Source organism: Pogona vitticeps, chromosome 2, assembly GCF_051106095.1.
Source record: "Pogona vitticeps strain Pit_001003342236 chromosome 2, PviZW2.1, whole genome shotgun sequence".
In the NCBI taxonomy this organism is placed as follows: domain Eukaryota; kingdom Metazoa; phylum Chordata; class Lepidosauria; order Squamata; family Agamidae; genus Pogona; species Pogona vitticeps.
This window is the reverse complement of record NC_135784.1, coordinates 45,077,183-45,101,986: the sequence shown is the minus strand read 5'-3', so window position 1 is coordinate 45,101,986 and position 24,804 is coordinate 45,077,183. Positions and strand designations below refer to the sequence as shown.

Genomic DNA, 24,804 nt, shown 5'->3' with positions numbered 1-24,804 from the left:
TACCATCAGGACATTCTTCCTAATGTTTTCAGCTAATTTGAAACTCTCTCTCTCTCTCTCTCTCCCTCCGTGAGTTTCAAATCAATAAAATGCTGGTTGTTGATCTGCTTGAATGCTACATTCACTTGCAGAGGCGCACAGAGGTCTTGGGACTGGTTGGAAATCTTCCACCAAGCACTGAAGGGCAGATGCAACAGGCAAGCCTTGAAAAAAATATTCTCAAAGAATAGTGAGGCCAGTTCTAGGAGGTGGAGCAGGGGTTTACTTTTCCAGTCATCAGTTGCCAAATGCCTAGGTCATAAGCTCCATTCTCAACTACTCTCTCCCTCCCTCCCTCTCTCTCTCTCTCTCTTTCACTCACTCACTCACTCTTTCTCTCTCTCTCTCTCTCACTCACTCACTCACTCACTCACACACACACACACACACACACACACACACTTTACAGTGGGGTCTTGACTTAAGAACGGCTCGAGTTAAGAACATTTTGACTTAAGAACCGCTCTCATAGGAAAATATTGACTTGACTTAAGTACTTAGATTTGAGTTAAGAACTAAAAAAAAACACGTGGGAGGCAGGAAAAGTGCAAAATTTGAACTTTCAGTTAACTGTTGGCCAGTGAAAAGGGTTCCTCTCTGCTTCCTCACTCCTCCCAGCGTTTAGAGAGTGGATTGGGAGACAGTCTTCGGACTGCCTGGTACTGTACTGCCTGGACTGTATTTTCCCTGCCTTCCCTGAACCTTTCTTGACCTAAGAAAAAAAGAAACAAAATATCCCCCTCTAGTGGTCGAAGGCGGAATAGCAGCTTCCCATTAGTTTCTATGGACGGAAAAGAGCAGATACGGATCAAATGGTTTTCAATGCATTCCTATGGGAAATGCAGATTTGACCTGAGAACTTTTTGACTTGAGAACCGCCTTCCAATACGGATTAAGTTCTCAAGTCAAGACCCCACTGTATTCCCTTTACACCCTAGAAGACAGTACTATAAAGCACTGGTTCTTAACCTTGGGTTACTCAGGAGTTTTGGACTCCAACTCCCAGAAGCCTTCACCACCAGCTGTACTGACTGGGGTTTCTGGGAGTTGCAGTTCAAAAGCATCTGAGTAACAAAGGTTAAGAAGCACTGCTATAAAGCTCCTTTCCCCACCCTACATTGACCCAGGAGCAACATCAGATGCAGAGCTCACATTAGCCCTTTGGACCATGGTCTAAGGGTTTAGCGTTCCTCTTCTCCAAATTTCACCATGCAATATGCCACTGCTTTTCCTGTTAGATTTCTAACAGCCGATAAATTAACTGCTATGAGGCACTGCTGATTGCAGAAGTAAAACAAAGATTAAAAAGCCACTGACATTATCTGAAATTTAAGTTTATATTATTCAGCATTTCCCCTCAACCACAAGTGTATCTTCATTCAGACACAAATGAAAATCACACACACACACACACACACACACACACACACACAAACAGAAGAATGTTTGTCATTCGAAAATGCATGTGTTGAAACTGACATTCATTATTTTGTCTCATCCAAACACTGTTGTCATTGTAACAAGAAAACCACTAAGCAGATATGCCATTTATCTGGTTTCCACATCTTCTCTTACATGGTCAGACACAGCTGCTGTACCTTTCAGATAGCAAGCAGTGAAAGCAGCAGCATCTACGTAATTACTCTTTCAAAAACACAGTTTTAATCATTCCATTTTAAAAGTGGGGATCTTTTTTTTCCTTTGTACCCTTCAAATGAAGCATCACTTAGAGACAGTGGCTTTCAAGTGAGCAAGGCATACATTTTGGCATTGTCAGAGTTTCCATCTTTCTCCCCCTCATCCTTCCTGTTTAAGCTGCTTTGCAAAACTCTTGGAGAAGGTTCAGCGTCAAGTCCTGGCAATGGATGTGTCACTAGGGGTGGCTCTCAATCGAGATCCTGGCCACTTCAATCTAAAGGGAGTTCACTGCTCAACTAATGCCCTAGTCCTCCTCCATTAGCAGAACTGCTGAACCCAGCACCCACATGAGCATGAGACGGAAAGAAATTACTTTATTTTATCCCTGGAGCGGGACTGGAGGGGGAAGGGGGAAAGGGGAAGGTGGGACTGCAGAGATGAGAAAGCATTTTGGTTGAGAAGCCAAGAATACAAGCTTGGCTTCCATTAGTGTGGGCTGAGTACATAATATTTAGAGCATGAAGCCGGGTGAGAAGCATTATTTTTGAAAGCAAAGATGAAGGTGGAGTGGGGGGCGGAAACACCCAAGTCAAATATTCTTATCATACCACTGATATAACAGGTGTTTAGTACTCATGTGTAGGCCTTACTGCCTTCTTAAGGTTCATTTTCTTCATATATGCTACCAAAATGGATACAGGAGACATTAATACATGTTAATATCAAATGTAAATGTTTAATTTGCTGCATTCACGTGTTTCTTGGTTTATACATATGATCAGACAGATAGCTGACACTGTTTCCTTTTAGTGACAAGACACTAAGGTTTTGTTCTTTTAATTACTATGACTAGCAATTTAAGACCTCAGTTGAATTTATGTTAATCCAACATTACAATATGGGTCAGCTTAATATTAGGCATACTTTGATTATAATTTTGTGGACTTCACTACATTTCACAGGAGTTCTCCCAACAATAAATTGATCTATTACAGTGGTTCTTAATCTTTGTTACTCGGATGCTTTTGAACTGCAACTCCCAGAAACCCCAGTCAGGACAGCTGGTGGTGAAGGCTTCTGGGAGATGCAGTCCAAAACTCCTGAGTAACCCAAGGTTAAGAACCAGTGATCTATTACACATGAATTACTTTTTAGCATTCTTAGAACCACTGACAGGGCTTAGAAATTCTGAGCTTAGAAACAAACTGCTTTTTCATTAATTATTTTCCAGTAACAAAGTAACATTTTCCCAATAACTTATTAACTAAGTTCTGCTGCAATTGTAACTTAAAAGATAACATCAGTCCATTTGTGATGTATAAAACTTCTTAGTTATTTTAATAGCTATAAAACGTGGCCTAATTAAATGGTGGAAGAGGAATTTCACCTGCCTCATGCTGTACCTTCCAGTGCTGCAGTAAGATGGGTTTTTCCCTTTAAAAAGGGAATGAGAAGCTGAAAAAAATGTCCGACCCTTAGATTATATTCACCAAGGCAAAAGAGATTTAGTTTAGTGAAAAAGGAATGCAATAGAATGCCTTCTGTTCTAAGACAAGTCCTTATTTAAACCACACATGATAGTACATTGCAGGTTTAAAAGTCTGTCCTTCAGAAGTTATTAAAGTGAGATGAACCAAGTAGACCCATAGAGTGACAGCTGTGTAGCTTCCTCGTTTACACTTACTGGGCAAAAAGTCTTATGAAGGGAGACCGAACTACCTCAGATGGATTTTCAGGCTGTTCTTCAGATGCTTCAGTTCTTACCAGGAGCTTATTAGTTTCCTTTCAAAATCACTGCCTGGATCAAAAAGTAGAAGCATACAGGCACATCTTCCAGTTGTACGAGTAGCTGTACCATTTCAAAGCTGGTGAAAGGAATTATCTGATGTGCTATCACACAAGCAGTTCTTTCTGTTCTCTTTGCCCATGCGGGGCAACAGGTCAGCTTACATGCCAGCTAGCACTGGGGGCACAGCTTAGCCCATCCTGACAGAAAGGAAAGAGGCACTAAAAGGCCCCAGTAAAAGGTCTTACGATGCCAGAACACTAATCTGTGCCATCAGTCCCAAGTCTGTAGCAACAAGACTTCCAAAACAAGAGTGTCAAAAATGTTCCTTTTGCTGTGTACATGTGCGTGGGTGGGTGGGTGGTTAAAAAGAGAGAACAGCACATGCGCTGTTGAGGCAAGCCAGGACGGCCTATTCCTTCCCCTTCCCCCAGCTTGAGATACCACCTAAAACGCAGTCGTTCTCCCCACGGATATCCTGGATCATAGCTTTGGGATAAGACTTTAAAAATAAAAATAGAAATCTCTGTCATTGTTAGTCATTTTTTCACATTTTCATAGAAGTGGACAGCACAAGTATGAAATACATTTAAAAATCCAGTTAAACATATTATGTCAAAACAACTGCTGAATTGAAACAAAAATGAAACCACTTCAAAGATTTAAAAAAAAAAAGAATTGCTAGGAAAGGTTGAAGGCATGAGGAAAGGACTCAACATGAGATGGACTGACTTGATAAAGGAACTCACAGCTTTCCGTCTCCGAGACCTTAATGAAAGGACTCTTTGGAGGTCCTTAACACATAGGATCACCATAATCTCGAAGCAACTTAATTGTATATAAGAATACAAAATGAAATGACATATACCAAAATAATGTTCCTTCCTTCATAGCCAGTCATTTACAGTGGGATCTCTACTTAAGAACTAAATCTGTATTGGAAGGTGGTTCTCAAGTGGAAAAGTTCTTATGTAGAATCTGCATTTCCCATAGGAATGCATTGAAAACCATTTAATCCGTATCTGCTCTTTTCCGTCCATAGAAACTAATGGGAAGCTGCTATTCCGCCTTCTACCACTAGAGGGGGATTTTTTCTTTTTTTCCCTTAGGTCAGGGAACAGTGTTAAAAGCACTTCTGACAAAGCTAATTTTGAAGCAATGGACTGAAAACCAATTAATCCGTTCTGGCTGTTTTTTTTATGTAGAGGTGCGTTCGTACATTGAAGCATTAGTTCCCATAGGAACTAATGCAAAGCTGGTTAATACGTACTCTACCACTAGGGGGAGAACTTTTTTTTAACCTAAGATGACCTAAGGTTAAAAATAGAGCAGGAAAGTTTTTTTTTTCCTGTTCTTATCTGGATTTTTGTTCTCAAGTAGAAGCAAAATTTAGCAAATGGAGCTGTTCTTAAGTGGAATTGTTCTTAAGTAGGGACGTTCTTAAGTAGAGACCCCACTGTACAAGCCATGCTGGTGTGAGTCAGGCTCATATTCTACAATTATTTGTGTATTGCATCCTAATATAACCCTCTACATTTTTCTTCAAATACTTGAAGAATTGAGCTTTTTTAAGGTTACAAGCAAATGTTGACAAAAAGGGACATTTGCAAACACACACACACCACACACACACACACACACACACACACACACACACACACACACACACACACACACACTTTTCACAAAAATCAATTACATAGTACTTGGAAGAAAACAATTAAATTTTCATACGATGGAAGGCAGGAATAATCTGGACATAATCACAGTGGCACTTTTTCCACAACTCAGGAAAATGAGTTATGAGCACAAATTCCAGAAGCCAAAACAGTAACATTTGTAACATCTTTTCAGGACCATGGAACTAAGGAAGGTTTAAATCAGGGGTCTCAAACTCACTTTACCTGGGGGCCGCTGGAGGCAGAGTCTGGGTGAGACTGGGCCCCATGAGATTTACTGCCAAGCGGAGCAAGAGCCCGAGGAAGCCGCCCAGTAGTTTCCTTAGCCCGACTAGGGCTACGAGGAGGAGGAGGAGGAGGAGGAGGAAGAGGGGCACCAGCCATGACCCCTTCCGGCTCCTTCTTCACTACCACCAGCAGCAGCAGGATGAAGAAGCAGAGAAGGGAGGGAGCGCCGGTGACCACCTAGCTGGGGGGGGGGGGAGAGGGCACAACATAAAAATTTTTAAAACCCTCACAGAATTGGCAGCTGGGGCACTCTGGGAAAAGGGCTGGCAGCGCACCTCGCTCACCAGCTCTCCCCCAAGATAGCACCTCTTGCATCCTCCATCCGGAACTGCAGCCTGCCAGCCCGCCCATCTGTCTGCCAGCTGGCAGGCTGCAGTTCCAGATGGAGGGTGCAAGAGACACTGTCTTGGGGGAGAGCCAGCGAGTGAGGCGAGGCTTTTTTTTAACTCTTGACAGCAGAAGGCGCGTGGATGCTTCAGGGGGGCAGGCAAGGCAGGGGCCACAAACTATCATCCGGCGGGCCACAAATGGCCCCCAGGCCGCATGTTTGAGACCCCTGGTTTAAATGTTGATTAACCACTTGCCGTCATACTTTGTTCCTAATTAAAGCAGGCAGGTATTGTGGTACTCTAATGTTTTCTCCATCAATAAAATTAACAGCAGGGAGAACAGGGAGACAGACATGGAGAGGAAGATCCAGAAAAGTCAGCACAAGGTACAAGCCCATAACCAGATGTGGGAAATGCAGTTAAGCTGTTGCTCATGCTCAAAAACACTGGCACAAATTCACATCCCTTTATCTTAAGTATCTGTGGTCCAGATCTAAATCAGACTTGCTTGGATCCATTCAGAAGCATTGTTAGAGCGGAACATGTTGACTTTATGAGGACAGAAAACAGACCGTATAATGTCAATAGAAATGGAATATCCTGTCCTTAGCAGAGAAAAGTGTGATCAACTCACCAACACGTCATCTCATTATATTGTTCAAGTGTTCTTAATTGTTAATGAGCAATAAGAAGGAGGCTTCAGTAGGGTAAATCTGTTAGTGCCAATAGAGTAGATTCACTGAATTAATGGGACAAGTGATTTTTTAAAAATGCCCTTCATTCAGTAAGCCTACTCTGGTTGGGGCAGGCAGAAAGACTGTGGCCATGTCTTTAGAGCAACTCATTAAAGAGAGGACGCATCCTGTGTTAGATAGACCAAGAACCTTACGAAGTCTACAAAGTCTAAGACACCATTCTATCTGCACAATCTGCATTTTCAAAGCAGCATCCAAGTAAGCCCAACCATGCCCCCAAACACCAGCCTTCTAGCACTTCTGGTTTGCTCCCATGACTGCAGAACCAACAGTCATTCAGTAAATGCGCTCCCGGATGGGAGCGTGACCCTGCAGGAATGTGGTTTAGTACACTGCCAAACCAAAGTGACTTCACCCCAGTTTTTTTAATCAATATTAATTTGTCATCTGTTTTCTGAAAAGGACTTGAAAGAGAAAATAACGGATTTCAACTACTCTTATTTTATTCACCCATCTTGCCAATGGATCAAAGTGTGAACAATCCACATAGATTGTTTGATTCCTCTAATTGTTTTTAGTAAGAGAGGCCTACTTGGAGCAATTCACATATGGCAATGATGAAAAGCTCTTTTGTAGCTAAAACACTGGAGAAATTGTTTCTCCTTATATAAAGATTGCTCCTGTAGCGTTGCCAAAGGCATGGTGAATTTGTGTTAGTTACCATGTTTCCCTGAAATAAGACAGGGTCTTATATTAATTTTTGCTCCAAAAAGCACATTAGAGCTTCTTCTGGTTGCTGCACAACGCTGCACAATGGTGGAGGGCAGGGTTTCACTTAACTGGGGCTTATTTTGGGGAGAAGGCTTATATTACGAGCATCCTGAAAAATCATACTAGGGCTTATTTTCAGGTTAGGTCTTATTTTCAGGGAAACAGGATACTACGTAAATCCCTATGAGGGCAACTTTAATTTGTGCACCTGACCTTTCGTAGAAGTGGAAGCATCTCTGTATTCTGCTAGTAGGTCCTTTATCCATTCCAAGTAGTTATGATTTGAGAAAGTGAACTACTGAATTATTTTTAATGAGCAGAAAGATCTTTAAACAACCAAAGGGGGTGGGGGAATGAAGATGCATTCAGTTTATGATGCAGAACACAAAGAGGCAGCTGCTTTCATGATAACTAGATCCTTTCATTAGACAAGGTGTTTGCAAAGGCAGGGGAGAAAGGGATAGAGGGCAGAGAGAGAGAGAGAGAGAGAGAGAGAGAGAGAGAGAGAGAGAGAGAAATTAAAACAGATTTGATTTTGAATCCCTTTATGACCTCATCCAGCCCCACTTGTGGTGTAGAGGGAGAAAGAACAGACATTCAGATATGGCTGTTTCAATTGATGTGCTGCTCACATTGGCTGCAGCAGGAAGCAGGTATTTTATTAGCTAAGAGCAAGGAGACAAGGAAGGTTTTGATCCTACATTGTTGTAAATGTTGGAAAACTATCTGGGCAAATGGATGGACAACGTACATTCTAAAATGAAAATGCCATTACCTTAGTACAAAAGGCCCAGCCGACTCTTCGTATTGGAAACACATACTACTGGTCTTCACATGGAAATTCCTGATAAGGTGCAGAGTTTCCATGCCAAAGGTGCAATATGCTATTTAATGTGATCCTTTCATCCACATGCAAGTATTGGGTGGTTTTCCAGGCAGAAAACCACACAACACCTCAAGTAACATTTATTCCATTCTTCCTTTTAACGGGAAAGAAAAAAAGAAAAAAAGGAACAAAAGAAAATCTCCCCCTCCTTGTCCTCTCCTGTCTCCCAAGCCATGGGATATCAGGAGGAATCTTTCAACTTTTAATTTTTCCCAAGTAGCATAGTGTTGAATTGGCTTGCCAAGTAACTGATTCAATGCTTTTTTTTTTTCTTTGTATCCTCTTCTGTTTCCCCCTCCACCGGGAAAACAGGAGGACGCTTTTAATTTACTGGAAAGTGGTTTGGTCCTGTAGCATGAAGTAGGTAAGCGATCCAGTTGGGTTCTATCCCAGTGATCATATATACCAGAAGAGAATCAAACACAGCAATCATACCCACACACACTCTCCCCCAAAACAAACAAACAAACAAATAACAACAAAACAGTAGTCCCTTACAGGACCCCAAAAAGGTACAGGTAGGCAAGGATAAGGGACGGGCTGTTTCCTGACTGCCTGTATATCATGTGGTCACCAGGAAAAGGAGCAAACTAGCCTGTCCCCAATCCAGGCAAAACTGCAAAACAACACCCCATCTGATCACACTCTTTATTATGCATCTGATCACACCTTCTATTACACAATTTGGCTACTGTAGAAAAAAAGGAACAACGAAGGGAGACAGCAGAAATTGGCAAGATCCAGTGCATCTCTTAAGGGCCTAAACAGATTTTATTTATTTATTTATTTATTTATTTATTTATTTATTTATTTATTTATTTATTTATTTATTTATTTATTTATACCCCACCCCTCTAGACCATGTCTTCTCAGCACAGTGCATAGAGGGTTAATCTTTAGAGCATCATGTTTAGGCAGGTATTAACTGAAACTCAATCATATGGAATGACTAGATGCTATTGCAGTTGCAAAATGCATAGTTACTGCTTTCTATTTCTATTTCTAAATTTGATAGTATATGCTAGACACTCTGCTTTGATTGCTTTTACTCATTACAGTCGACCCTCGACTTACAGACGGCTCGACTTACAGACTTTTCGAGTTACAGACTTCTCTGGCTGCAAAATTTAGATTCGACTTGCAGCCAGAGAATCAACCTACAGACCAGAAAAAACCCAAAATGGAACAAAAATAGAATAAAAACCGCTGGTTATGGGATTAATAGGTTTTCAATGCATTGTAGGTCAATGGAGATTCAACCTACAGACTTTTCGACTTGCAGCCACCGTTCCAATACGGATTAATTCCTTAAGTAGAGGGTCCACTGTACTTTATTTAAGCCGTGCCTGTTGCCCTTTCCTGAGACAGTGGGAATCTCCATTCTTTTTCCTAGCTACTCCTCTCTGCCAGTCATTGTAGTAACACTGCACTATCTGTACTGATCTTTTATTTGCTGGAGTACTGAGGCATAACAGTAAGGAATGGAAAAGACCACAAGAACAGGAGGCTATGGGGGTAATATGTAGTAGTACATCCATACTGCCATTCTGTAAATCATTACAAAAATATAAAAGTTTGGAGACAGGATGATCAGTAAAGAAGCATAAACAAGAATAAATGGATTCAGATAATCAGTAACCAAGAGCAAGATTCAGAAGAATCCTGGATCCAAGATTAAATTAAATGTGAAAGTGATGGATTAAGCCAGGAATGGGGCCATGTGGCCATCCAGATGATGCTTGACTCCAATCCTCATCAGCCCCCGCTCCACAGTGAGAACTGGTAAGAAGAGAAGTCCATCAATATCTTGAGAATCACATTCTTGGGCTAAAGTTTAATAATTGTATCATTGGTCTTTTGAAAATATGAAATAAATTTTCCTTGTCATCTGCATGAGGGATAGTAATTCCCAAGGGTATTGAGGGACATTCTGAAGTAGGAGAGAAGGTGGCACTGGCCATGGTAAAATTTAAGGAGTTATGGGTTGACAGTAACGTTTAAAATTATCTTTGCATGCGTCAGTACTAGATTGTTTATCCCTCCTGACCAAAATAGACTATCCTGGGAAAGTTACATAATAGGAGACTCAGAAGATTTGAAAAACAGTCACTTCTCTGAAAACATGCTACGCAGAACACCTCAGAAAATTATCTCCTTGAGACTTCAGAAGGGTGTAGACAATCACAGTCAATAATATCAGGCTATGCAAAGCAATGGCTTGATGTGTGAATTTGATGAGTAAGTTCCACAGCAGTCTGAATGGAAATTAAAGTCAAGGCATATACTGTAATGAGATAAAGGAACTAGGAAATTTCTTATGAAAACAGGAATCACAGGCTCTTAATGAAGCAATCGTATTACAGCAGTACCACATACCACAGAGACCTTAACAGACATGTGAAAAGGAGCAACGCCTCTGCTACGCAGGACAAAGGGTGTTAGGAAGGTACATCATTGGCTGAAATCTAGTAGGAAGTTGCAGATGGAGAAGGCCTATTGAATAAGCGGGGGTTTGATTTAATGAGCCTATTCCAGTTGCAACTAACCACTGGATTCCAGCCTATATGCTAGAAAGAGACTGTGAAAGATAAGAATCTACCAAATAAAGGCAGTGTGTACTATCAATATAAGCTATCAATTATTTCATTGGCCTAAAAAAACTCAGTCATCAGGGGAGGGGGTATGATCATAGGTTTTATCTGACAATCATGAATATCCAGCATTTGTTTAGCTGACATTTGGAAGAATCTCTTTAAGGCAAATAAAAAAAATGTGACTGTTATTATACAAGCCACAAATGCTGACGTAAAGAATGTGTGGGGAGTTGTGAGGAATGTTTAAGAACCATGTCTAAGAACTCATTTGACACTTTTCCATCTCTTGAACATGTAGCAGGCACTAAAACAAGGTGAAGGTACATCTCCCTATACCGTAACTACCATTATCTCTTCAGATTTTTAGACTACAGCTCTCACAGTTCCTCGCCACTGGTCATATTGAGCAGGACTTCTGGAAGATGTAGGCCACAAAGATGTGGTAGTCCAGTGTTCTTTATTTCTGTGCTATATGTTAGCTCAATAACTGAATGCTACCACAGTGTTTCTTCATAGAGTGAAACCACTGAATATTGCATATTCCCTCACCAGCAACACCAGAAGCGGCAAATATTATCCTGATACAGTACAACAGAGATAGTCATTCTGTCATATCAATAACACTGTTGCCAGACTCTTCTGCACGGAGATCCTGCACTACAGTATTTATAAGTTAACTTAGAACCACCCAAAAAAGCAAGAAAATGAAATTGCGCACACACAATATTTAGCCAGGGGGATTAGCATGTCATTATTTATTTATTATTTTATTTGTTTATTTATTAAATTTATACCCACACAGCTAGACCAAAGTCTACTCTGGGCGATCTTATGATGTGAACTTATCACATCTTATCACATCATATGGCTGTGAATTAGCATTCTGTTTAGGAATTCCTCAAGTAGATTTTGGGAAGATATTTAATCGTCACAGAAGGAGATGTTCACATTGGTCACTGGGAAGTAACATGGATTTGATATGATGGTTCAGACACAAATATATTCCAGAATCACATCTCTAGAACACTATGATTCCAACTTCTAATGACATGCTATCTGTAATCTACAGACTGATCCAAAGAGTCTTTTAATACCCTAAATATGAACAAGTTGTCTCTGACATGAGCTCTAAACTGAAGCCCAGTTCCTCTGATGCTGTGAGCTAGAGTGCACAAAATTACCCCACATAAAACCTCTTAATCACTAAAAAGACACCTTCGCTAATTGTTGTACAACAGACTAGCATGGCTGCTTCTTTTATTCTTACATGTTTTACTTTTCACCTCAGAAAACCTGAAAGGTTCCTTATCATTACCTTACATATCTATGAAGCTTCACCTATACTGCAAGACAGATAACCCTTCAGCTACTAAATAATAAATTACACTGTCGGTTTTTTGAAAGCGTCTCTTTTAGTAATGCCATGCTGGCAATTTGTGTGGGAACCTTACAATGATATCTTCTGCAAACAGAGAATCAATAAATAAAACAGGAATTTGTAGTGTGCACATGGCTGTCCAGTGGCTGAAACACTGGCTTTTGTAAGCAAAATTTTCAGATAACTGCTTTTTATTAGCTGGAAGGACGCACATTAGATATTAGCAATTGTAGACCACCTAAGATAGGGCATGACGGGGAGAGAAAATAGAAAGGGTACCTAAGGGAAGAATCATGAGTGCTGTTTTCCAGACACGGCTATTATTGCGCAACTGCCCATGAAATTTTAAACAACTGTTCATGAAATTTTATAAAGGGATCACAAAGTTATCTGGCGAATTTGGAGCTTGTCTGTGTGTCCAGACTACTGTTTTTCCGTAACTGGGAAATTTTTCTTTCTTTATTTGTATTCTCGAAGGCTTTCATGGCCAGGATCTGATGGTTGTTGTGGGTTTTTTGGGTTCTTTGGCCGTGTTCTAAAGATTGTTCTTCCTGACTGGCGAAACGTCAGGAAGAACAACCTTCAGAACACAGCCAAAGAACCCGAAAAACCCACAACAACAATTTATTCATTTGAGCTTGTAGAGCACCCATCTTAGTGAAACATCACTCAGGGTGGTTTACATAATTAAGCAAAACATAAAAATTAAAATAATAAAAGAATGCACTGACAAACAAAAACAGGAAGGCGACCAAGGATTGGTGAAGGCTTAGGTGAACCTGATTATATAAACTTCTATTGTTAAATCTGCATTACAGAGGCAGACAGAACAGCACATACTGTATTTTTAGTCAATGTGGACAGCAAACATCCACCTGAAGCAGTGTGAGAGCAGACTCTCAGGAAGGTTCAGAATTGGGATTCCCTGCCCCGCTCTCTTGAAAAGCCATATGGTGTCCTATAAATGTGTCCCTCTGCCTTCCCGAAGATTCCTCTGAGGAAATAGCCCACTGAACACAACCATGATGATATCTAACTACAGTATATGCAATCTCTGGCATTAAGGATGCAGTCTTTTTACTAGCACTGATTTGGTTGTTGTTTTGATGGATTTCAACATGTAGTCATGATGGATATGGGGGCATTCTGAAATTGGGCAAGTATTGCTCATTTTTATTTTTGGAAGGAGACAGAGGTGAAATGGACATTGAACTCATCAAGTTTAACTGCTTCCTTTTTTCTCTCTTTTGAAGAAAAAGTGTTTGGTAACAGGAAGTGGGGGAGAGTGTGTTGCTTTTATACCACCTCATTATGCTTAAAGCTCTCTGGGTGGTGTGCAATGTAATAATGCAGGCTACACATTTGCCCTCTCCCTCAAGCTGGGTACTCAATTTAACAACCTTGGCAGGATGGAATATTGAGTCAACTTTGAGCCAGCCACCTGAGCACGTCAGGATCAAACTGATGTTCTGATTGGAGTCTTCATTGAGGTACTGAACATTCCGAACTCTTCAGATTTCCTAATTGTGTGGAGAGGGAGATGTAATGAAATTATACACTATTCTCGCCTGGTTGTAAATATTGTTGTTGCTGCTGTTCTTTTGACATATATACTGCCCCATAAGGGATGTGGTGGCGCTGCGAGCTAAACCGCAGAAGTCTGTGCTGCAGGGTCAGAAGACTAAGCAGTCGTAAGATCGAATCCACACGACGGAGTGAGCTCCCGTTGCTTGTCCCAGCTCCCGCCAACCTAGCGGTTCGAGAGCATGCAAATGCAAGTAGATAAATAGGGACCACCTTGGTGGGAAGGTAACAGTATTCTGTGTCTAAGTCGCACTGGCCATGTGACCACGGAAGATTATCGTCGGACAAACGCTGGCTCTATGGCTTGGAAATGGGGATGAGCACCACCCCCTAGAGTCGAACACGACTGGACAAAAATTGTCAAGGGGAACCTTTACCTTTACCTTTTACTGCCCCATAGTGTTTAGAGCACTCTCCGGGAGGTTGACAGTGTAATTAAACAAGGACCACTTTGACTCCCCCACCAGCAAGCTGGGTACTTTCCATTAGTGGAAAGCCTAACATTTCCGATCTCTACTATTGTAAAGCAGGACTGGCAACTCATGACATACTTGCAACTAGGCACCTAAAATTCTACCACTTCCATTCCCTAGAGTGGAGCCCAAATAGTTTTGCCTGCTTTTCATACATCTACAATAGGGATGTAAGCCTCACACCCTATTGCTCTCACTGAGAAATTTGGGGAGTGGGAATTTCTCTTTTATCCTTACTGCAAAATTTATCTCAACAAGACCATCCTTTTCAATAAATCTCAAAGAAAATCTTGTGGGAATTATGTCAGAAGTCTCAAGGTCAATTTTTCCAGAAGAGACCACACTCGGCAGAGATTTATTACAATTCCTGTCAAAATAGTCCAATTGTTATAGTTCATCCACAGAATTATTACAATTCACATGCAGGTTTTTTCCCCCTGAATTATTACAATTCCTGCACAGATTGCTGTTTCTTATCTACTATGTTTGTTGTTCAATCTGCAATTGCTCAGCAAGAGAGTTATTTGTCTATTCTTATGCATCTGGTTATATTCTAGGCCTTCCACCACCTCCCACAAGCAGGACCAACACATTATGTGGAGGTCGCGAAGAGGGCCTTCTCTTCTGTGGCACCTCAGTTTTCCAACATCCTCCTCTTGGAGGCCTGACTAGCATCGGCACTGGGTTTATTTGGCACCAAGTTTTAAGATGGTTCTTCTGTCTTAAGAGTTTAGGAATCTAGTTTGTGGAGTCCTCAATATGCAGCCCTAAAAAGTTTTAAATTGCTTAAGTTGTTTTGTAGGCATTAAAACCAGCTTTAAAACTTTAAATTGCTTCTTCATTGTACCCCACCCTGAGATCTTGTGACACAGAGTGGGATATAAATACCATAATCAATAATTTCTGATAATACTAAAGCTTTCCAAGAGTTTTATGCTGGCTCTTACTAATATAAATTTCCATTCCAGTGCTCTATATCCAATGCAGAAACACGTGTATCATTTTTTCTACATTCAAGCAGCTGCACATCTAACTGCTGTTTTATAACTGCACAGACTTCCCCCAACTGTATACTTTTGTGTCCAACCACGTGTTTCTAAAAAACTGATCATAAGCATATATCCAAATAAAGTTGCCTTGACAGGATAACTGTTTTTCTGCCCTACATTTTTTTACTTGAGACTTGCACGACTATAGAGTATAAAATGCAGATTTGTTGTGAAATACAATGAAATACAATGGTGGATATAATTCCATTATACCATTACTGCAACAATACACTGAATGAGAGTCAGGCAAAGAGGTTTCCCAATACAGTAAATTTTTAGCTCAGTGGAAATTTAAATACAGGTACACATCCAGTTTAACACAGAGAATTGTGCTAATTATAAAAACCTCAATCTGGTACAGTAGGAAACCCCCCCCCCCATATCTATGAGACTGTTATCAGCAGTTTCAGTTATCCGTGGTTTATCATAGCCCTATATATGACATACAACAAGTCTCATGATCTCTGTCTCACCTCATATGTTGTGTATAGGATTTGCTACTATCTGCAGTTTCAGGAATGCAGGAGAGATCATGGAATGATCTCTGTGGATACATGGGTCTTACTGTTGTTATCTCCTCAAAATATATGCCATATGTTTTGTCCTATTTTAATATGATGTGCTGCTGTTTCAGGTTTTCTGGCACCTCCTCAACAATGCAACTAGCATGTCAAGCCATCTTTTACTGTGCAGTCAAGGACACAATAAAACAAGTACATCAGCTGAAACAGATAATATCTGCAAAAAAAAAAAACAACAACACCAAACAAATCCAATTTAAAACAAACATTACAGTTCAAGAGACAGAATCATCTTATGTACTCGTTGAACAGGGAAGAAGAAATAGGCCATTACTCCTGTGGTTAGTTTGTTGGTAACAGCCAGAAAGTATTTCAAATGCAATCCTGAGGATCTGTCAGGAAATGTTCTCATGATAGAATCACTTCTAGGTCTTTTGGATAAGATCACATTTAGACACATCACTTATATGATATTTAACCTCTGCTGCCGCCGCCCCCATCCTACAGTGTCCTTTTAACTCAAAACCTCTGCCAAAGTTTTATTGGGCTTTGTACCACAAATCTTGCGTTTTGCAGTGTCTTCAACTGTGTAACTCCTATGAGGTGCTACTGAGCTCCCCACAACAACAAAAATACACTTGTCATGGTAGTGAGATGTGCAATAAAACCAAAATCTCATGAAAAACCCTAAGAAAACTAAGACAAAGGTATTCAGTAATAAGAGAACACTGGATTCTTAGGGGGAACTAACTAGAAGCTTTGATTTGATCTCTTAGTTGTACACATGTTGGGATCACAGAAATCCATCAGAGCACCATTAAAACAATGCCTGGGAACCTAGGCACCTACAAACAAGTCTTGTGTGTGTTTGTGTGCGTGCGTTCTGTGCCGTCAAGCTGGAACTGACTTTTAGCAAGCCTAACAGGAACAGAAACTCCCCTAGCGAGTTTCCATGGCCAATTCAAATCCTGTTCTCCAGAGTCCTATTTTGTCACTCTACCCACTACAGCTCACTAGGAATCCTAAAAACAAGTCTTGGAGACATACAAATAAAAATACAGCTGCTTGCAGTTCAGCTGGATTTCCTAGAAGATGGTAAGCAAAACCTAGACGTAAACCTGCAAAAAAATATCATTCATTAATTTTACCATCTAAATTGGGAACTCAGGTGACCATTACAAAGTGTCATAAATTAATACAACATTTCTCCGGGTCCACAGCTGAGAAAAAGGACTCAACAAAAGACAGCAGGCAGAGATGCCAAGGAAGACAACACTGAAAAATTATATATAATATACTGTATAACCAATTGCCTTACCCTGAGAAGCCATTCTTTAGATCTGAATCCAGCAAGTAAGTATTCACTCTGGCCCTATTGTCCTGAATATAGGATGGCCTGATTCCAGCAATGCACTGAAGGGTCTTAGTAAGCACTAGTTTCCAGAAACTGTCTGCTCTTACTCCTGCTATCCACCTCTTAACCTCTGCTACTATATTAGAGAACTTCTGCAACAATGAGAATAGATGAGTAATGCATGTCGCTTGACCAAAGAAAGAAAGAAAGAAAGAACGCCTGAAACTCAGCACTGGCAATTGTCCTAATCTTTCTATTAGCCTCCCACCCTCACATTTGTATTTTAAAAATGTAAACTAAGAATATCTGCAAAGACCTAGTCAGTCAACTCTCCTGGTCAAAAGAGAGTCTAACTTTTGCACAGATATATGTATTTTCAAATTAAGGATGTTTTTCTTGAATGCACAAAAATCATACTGGTGTTTGGTGTTTTTTTACTTTTAAATACAGGTTCAAGATCACCCACCCACCCACCCACCAACACACTTATTTTACATTTAAAAAGCAAGCCCAAGTAAATACGCCTTTATTTATTTATTTATTTATTTATTTATTTATTTATTTATTTATTTATTCTATTTTATTTTATTTTATTTTATTTTATTTTATTTTATTTATATGCAGCCCACACTACCTAAAGGTCTCTGGGCGTCTTACAATATTTAAAATACAATAAAAATCTTCCTTAAGGAAGAAATAGTGGAAATAGAAGCAGCGTGAGTTGCAGCTACTAGAGCTACCACTTAGGTGTTCATATGCAGTCAAAAGAGCATTTTGGGATATCCTCTGCCCCCATATCCCAACTCCTACTCAAAACCCACTAATTAAATCCTTGTGCATTGAAAACAACCAAAACAAAGCAAAACCAAAACAATCACCACTATCTGGATTTGTCAGAAGTACATTTTTAAAGCCTGTGTGGATATTTTAATCTCAACTACTCCTGCTTTTGATCACAACCTAAACGAAGATGATGAATGTGATATAAATAAAAGGGATTCCTTATAGGAACAAGTGGGGTGAACATTATTCTAGAACAGCTTTCAAATCATTATGGCATTGTGGGTACAACAAAGTGCATGAAAGACACTGAAAAATCATGACCAAAGCTCTCTTACACAAAAGCAGAGTGTGATTCATCCACTGTTAACAGACCTTCCAGTGAATGCACTCTGATTATTCTGTTACAACCATTCGCAGTCGAACAACATGGCTTACCAGCCTGTAACATCAATACTTCCCTAGGTGTCACTGTACCTCCATCCTGCACCTATTGCCTCTCATGGCTAGGAGCACTAGTAACACAGTGAAAGCCATACAGCTACATTGCAAACCTGTAACTCTGGTTTGCTGCATTAAATACATTCTAAGGTCTATAACTCAGAACTTTATACAACCAAAGCACTGGTTTCCACATGGGAGGGCAGACCCCAGAGAAGCATGAAGAAATGCTGAAATGGGGAAAGGGGGGACACGAGATGGTTCCCATTTGAATTTTTTTGTTTGTTTGTGCTGTTTTTAAGGTGAACTAGCAAGCAAAATTGTCTGTGCTTATTTTAAATTTAGAACAAAAATTGTCTGTGCTTATTTTAAATTTAGAACAAAATGCACTAATGTTGTATGTTCAGAGTTTGTTTTTTGTATTTTACTAACACCTTTATTAAAAGGAGGCTGATGAGGACCAAGGAAAGGTAGGAGTGTTTCTCAAAAATTAGAAAGGAGGTATAATGCCAAAAATACCAGGAACTGCTCGAAATGAAAGTGTTCTTTAGACTAGAAAGTGAATGTCTCCATGAAACAAAGTGATTGTGCTCCACAGTCTATCTACTCCCAAGTGGCTTTCAAGAGGATCACTACACTCGAGTGACCCTTCAACATTCTTTAAATACTAATGATAATTGTGTGTCATCAAGTCGACTCTGATGTATGGCAACCCTTTTCAAGGTTTTTCAGGCAGAGAATATTCAGAAGGGGTTTACCGTTCGGGGGGCATTCTGGGACTCTGCAGCTTGCCCAAGACTACACAGGGAGGCCCGGTGAGGAATTGAATTCCCAACCTCTGGCACTGCACCTAGGCACCTAACTCATTGAGATATCCAGCCAGCACTGATATAACATTAAAAAAATACCTATCTTCTTCAGTTACTAAGGCTATATCCAACGAAAGCTGAGGAAGCCTCACACTACTTAAAATGAGAGGGCAATTTTGTGTGGCTAAAACATCCCTTGGGTTTCTCATCTAAGACCACTTCATCCCACTCAGCTTCTTGTTTCAGTGCCCTGCCCCCCAATGGTCCAGTGAGATTATTGATTTAACCCACCCCTTTTTTTTTACTTTAAAAAATGTGAATTATGATAGTTTTGGAGAGGAAGGCTGTCCAAAGTTCACCCTGTGAGACCTGTGGAGGATTGGAGATCCAAATAGGATGAATATTTGAGTCTCTGGATTTTTGTCATGGTGAAGAAGGCATCTGAAGTGGTCGGAAAACAAAGATTTGGATATGGAAGCTCTTTTTTGGCAAGAATAAGTGATGGGTGGTGTTCTACTTTGGTTCTCTTTAATAGCTGTCATCATGCTCCCTAAAACTCCGGAATGGGGGTGTGCCGTAATAAGGTACTGTTCTCTGAATTTAGTGCCAGAGAAGAAAGGGAGGAGGAAGTTCCTACAACCACTGACTAAAGCTTAGTGGAATCTGCTCACTGATAGTGTACAAGAAATAGTTTCTGACTTGTCCCTTTGTTTGATAAATCTGGAATTTGACTCTAAAGCCTGAATTTGATTTCCTCCTGTTTGTGATTTCCCAGGCAAAAACAGGGTCAGATTCAGAAGCAACTGGAAACGTTCCCACCCACACCCACCCCATTCATTTCTAGCTAGTTTAGCCACAGGAGGAGGAGCAGAACTGAGACAAACAGGTGTGGTGCATAATTGTCAGCAACTCCAATTTCACAAGAAAGTCCAAATTTCCAAGAAAATACCACAAACCCCTTTCTCTGGTCTCCGTGATAGTAAACGTACACTAAAAATACAATTTGCTGCCTTCGCATGACACCCCAGATCTGAGGCAGCTGCCTCATTCTGCCTAATGGTAGGAGCAGCCCTTGCTCCAAGCCTAGCCAACACCTATTAGTCCTGCAAGTTTCATAACACAAACCAAGCAGAATCTCTTTAGCATCTAATGTAGCTAAACTTCCTTTATACTGCCAGAAGCAGGGCACAGTTGAGTTCCTTCTGCTCTTAAAATATGGCAAAGCCCAATCTTTAATTGCAATAACCCTTCCGGAACACAACTTTTCAACAAATGCATAGTGCATTTGTTTCAAATGGGTTACATGGTCTAAACTGGTTTAAGATCCTCTCTCAGAATGTTGGAAGACCAACATGTTCCTACATTTTCCACATTTAACTCATTTAAAGGGCATGCAGCAACCATGAAACGTCAAGCAAGACGGGTCAGACTTTTAGCCTGAAAAACAAAACAAAAAACAAGAGCACAACATGATTTTAAAAATTACAAGAAAGCACAGATCGGGGAAAAGAAAGGACACCACCACTGGTTTAAGCTACAGTATTGTAGAGGTAGCATCAAATCTATACTTTAGCATTTGGTTCTGAACACTGAGAAGTAGGGCATACCTTTGGAAATCCTTCTGAATCATAATTGCCTGAAGAGGCAAAGAAGTGTGCTAAAGATCCTTAATTCCATTCACAAAACTATAGTTATTTATTTATAATTTTTTATTTATATACTGCCACATAGTGCTTGGAGCATTCAAGATCCTCTGGGGATGGGGAGCTTTACCATTTCAATGAGCAATCCTATGCAAAAGGACAAAACACTTCAGTAACAATAAGAGAGCCTCTGAGGAAAGATGTAGGATCTTTCCTAAATGCTGCTGGGGTCTTGCTGGCAAGGGAGAAGTAAGTTTTTACCATATTCCCACCACCACTGTATACTGTACCCCTCTACAGATATTTTTCATCTACAAATAATAATAATATTCTCTCATTGCTTGCATTTAGCCCAGATTCAAGGCTTGTCTAAATGCACCAACTCCTATTGGGAAAGAAGTGCTGTATTGAGTGATTCCTTGTCCTAAATTTATTTAAAGTTTGAATTTAGAGAGCTTAGCTGTTCAGAGTATGATAACAAACCAACCACCGATGATAGTCAGAGAAGCCACCACCCAGCTAAAGAATGTGTAAAAGAGTACAATATGTGGAAAAATGAGAAAAACAGAAACAGCTCTCATGATGAAAAATGTACATGCATACATTTTTAACAGCATGTATTTGCCACACACGGCCCTTCATGGATTGCTGCCTTGTTGTGGCGAAGGGGCTTGAGTAACTCAGGGAAGCTATGGGCTATGCCGTGCAGGGACACCCAAGACGGACAGGTCGTAGTGGAGAGTTCTGACTAAACGCGATCCACCTGGAGCAGGCAGTGGCAAGCCACTCCAGTGTCTTGCCAAGAAAACTCAATGAACAGAAACAAAAGCCTAAAAGATATGATGCTAGAAGATGAGCCCCTCAGGTCAGAAGGCGTCCAACATGCTACTGAGGAAGAGCGGAGGAGAAACACAAGTAGCTCCAGAGCTAATGAAGTGGTTGGGCCAAAGCTGAAAGGATGCTCAGCTGCAGACGAGCCTCCAAGTGAAAGGAAAGTCTGATGCTGCAAAGAAGAATATCGCATAGGAACCTGGAATGTAAGATCTATGAACCTTGGAAAGCTGGATATGGTCAAAGAGGAGATGGCAAGAATAAACATTGACATCGTGGGCGTCAGTGAACTAAAATGGACGGGAATGGGCAAATTCAATTCAGACGATTATCGTATCTACTATTGTGGGCAAGAATCCCATAGAAGAAATGGAATAGCCCTCATAGACAACAAAAAAGTGGGAAAAGCTATACTGGGATACAATCTCTAAAATGATAGAATAATTTCAATACAAATCCAAGGCAGACCTTTCAACATCACAGTAATCCAAGTTTATGCACCAACCACCAATGCTGAAGAGGCTGAACTTGACCAATTCTGTGAAGACTTGCAACACCTTCTAGAACTGACACCAAAGAAAGATGTTCTTCTCATTCTAGGGGACTAGAATGCTAAAGTAGGGAGTCAAGATCAAAGGAACAACAGGAAAGTTTGGCCTTGAAGTTCAAAATGAAGCAGGGCAAAGGCTAATAGAGTTTTGTCAAGAGAACAAGCTGGTCATCACAAACACTCTTTTCAAACAACACAAGAGGCGACTCTACACATGGACATCACCAGATGGGCAATATCGAAATCAGATTGATTATATTCTCTGCAGCCAAAGATGGAGAAGCTCTATACCAGTGATGACTAACCTTTTTGAGCCCGAGTGCCCAAACGGTGACACAAAATCAAAGTATTTCTTTCGAAGTGCCAAAATTGTAGTTAAATCTGAATACTGATGTTTTAATTTAGAAAAACAACTCATAGTTGTCTGAATTAATCATCACCTTGTCTTCAAAACATAACAGAACTTTCAATGATACAAACCCTTTTTAAATTGAAAAATAACCATTAACTGTCAGAGCATGAGGTGTGTATCTTCAAATCACCTCCACCATACTTTAGGAAAGTGGCTCTCCAGACATTGATGAACTACCAATTCTATCAAACAGGTGTGGTGCATAATTGTCAGCAACTCCAATTTCACAAGAAAGTCCAAATTTCCAAGAAAATACCACAAACCCCTTTCTCTGGTCTCCGTGATAGTAAACGTACACTAAAAATACAATTTGCTGCCTTCGCATGACACCCCAGATCTGAGGCAGCTGCCTCATTCTGCCTAATGGTAGGAGCAGCCCTTGCTCCAAGCCTAGCCAACACCTATTAGTCCTGCAAGTTTCATAACACAAACCAAGCAGAATCTCTTTAGCATCTAATGTAGCTAAACTTCCTTTATACTGTCAGAAGCAGGGCACAGTTGAGTTCCTTCTGCTCTTAAAATATGGCAAAGCCCAATCTTTAACTGCAATAACCCTTCCGGAACACAACTTTTCAACAAATGCATAGTGCATTTGTTTCAAATGAGTTACATGGTCTAAACTGGTTTAAGATCCTCTCTCAGAATGTTGGAAGACCAACATGTTCCTACATTTTCCACATTTAACTCATTTAAAGTGTATGCAACAACCATGAAACGTCAAGCAGGAAGGGTCAGACTTTTAGCCTGAAAAACAAAACAAAAACAAGAGCACAACATGATTTTAAAAATTACAAGAAAGCACTTTCTTCATCACTGGTCATTGTAACAGGGTTGATGGGAATCTGAAACCAACAACATCTGAAGATTTAGATGGCTGAACTGTGCTCGAGAATGGGTGTCTATCATCACTAAGACAGTGATAACACAGATCTGTAGTGATTGGGTAACGAGGAAAGCCCCATTTGTGAGAAAGAAAAAGCAGCCATTATAAAAAGTGAAAGAGGAGTGTGTAATATACAGGAAACCCAGGTCATGAAGTTCAAAGAGACTTTGGAAGGTGAGCAACACTTGTTCTTGGTTAATCTACAGAGGAGGACTAGAACAAGCTGGTGGAAATCCCTAAAAGCAAAAGAAACAGGCTGCTTCAGCCAGTGGTGGTACCCTGGGGTTTACAGTTACAGTACTTAGATCCCTCTCCCACAATGCAAGGCAGGGCAATCAACTCAAATGCCAGTCTGACGAGCTTCTGTACATGGAATTTGAGAAGGGGAGAGGCACAAACGTGTCCTTCATCACAGGCAGCAAAGCACGATGAATCAGCTCTGAACAGAGTCAAGGGAAGCTGGGCAGAAGGTGCACAGCCAATTTCAATATCTCTTTCACAATGAATTAGCGTACATATCTCTGTCTTTTACAAAAGGGGAGGAAATACCCCACTTCCCCATCGCAACATGACTCAAACATAATGACCACAGGCCCAGTGACATTCACACCAGCAAGACCTTTTAATTAAAAAATTGGCTACCAATAAATAAATAAATAAATAAATAAATAATACAGTGCAGAGCTGGAATAAGCCTGGCAAATTGCAGAAGACTTAAGTAAAATGAATAGTTTTCACCAGTAGAAATTAGACTAACATTCACTTTGCATGGAATTTACATCCTTGAGTTGTCAAGCTGTCTAGCCTTTTGGCACTGCTGACCTGAAAACAAGACAGAGAAGGAGAAGATCTTCACTGAAAAACAGAAATCGTAATGGTCAACATGGACAGTAAGTAGATCCCCTGAAATCCTGATGACACAAAACCTCCTATTAGGAAGCCAAGCAATAGGAAAGAACCTCGAGTAAACAAATGTACAATGGACACAAAACACCCATAAAGGCACCTGAAAGAACCTATTTTCTTCTCCAAGAGCCCAGAACAGTACCTTGCAAAGGGAAAGTTCCCAGGGTGAGACCAAGGCATTCACAGGTGCTAAGCCCACAAAATGCATTTTTGAACCAAAACCTCCTAGAATCAACAAGGTGTAATATCGGTGGACATGAGGATTTGGGTAGCTGTAGTCCCAAAAATGTAACTTTTCCAAGATCTGGCACATGGTCTGAGGCACTAGTTAATAGTCTTTCCCATGTATTCCCTGGTAGAAATGAAGCAAATACTATTTGGAATCCTCATATGGGTTGCTTGAATCCCTGGTAGTGTCTCCGTTTCAAACTGGATAGTGCCCACTCATTGCCTTGATGTTTTTTCTGTGGCAGCCTGGGTCATTT

At 40.5% G+C, this 24,804-nt stretch overlaps 1 protein-coding gene across 7 annotated transcripts in view; it reads right to left on the bottom strand.

Annotated features, from left to right (window-relative positions):
- Nucleotides 1–24,804, bottom strand: part of MITF (melanocyte inducing transcription factor) — a 178,578-nt gene that overhangs the window by 88,655 nt on the left and 65,119 nt on the right. The window lies entirely within an intron of this gene.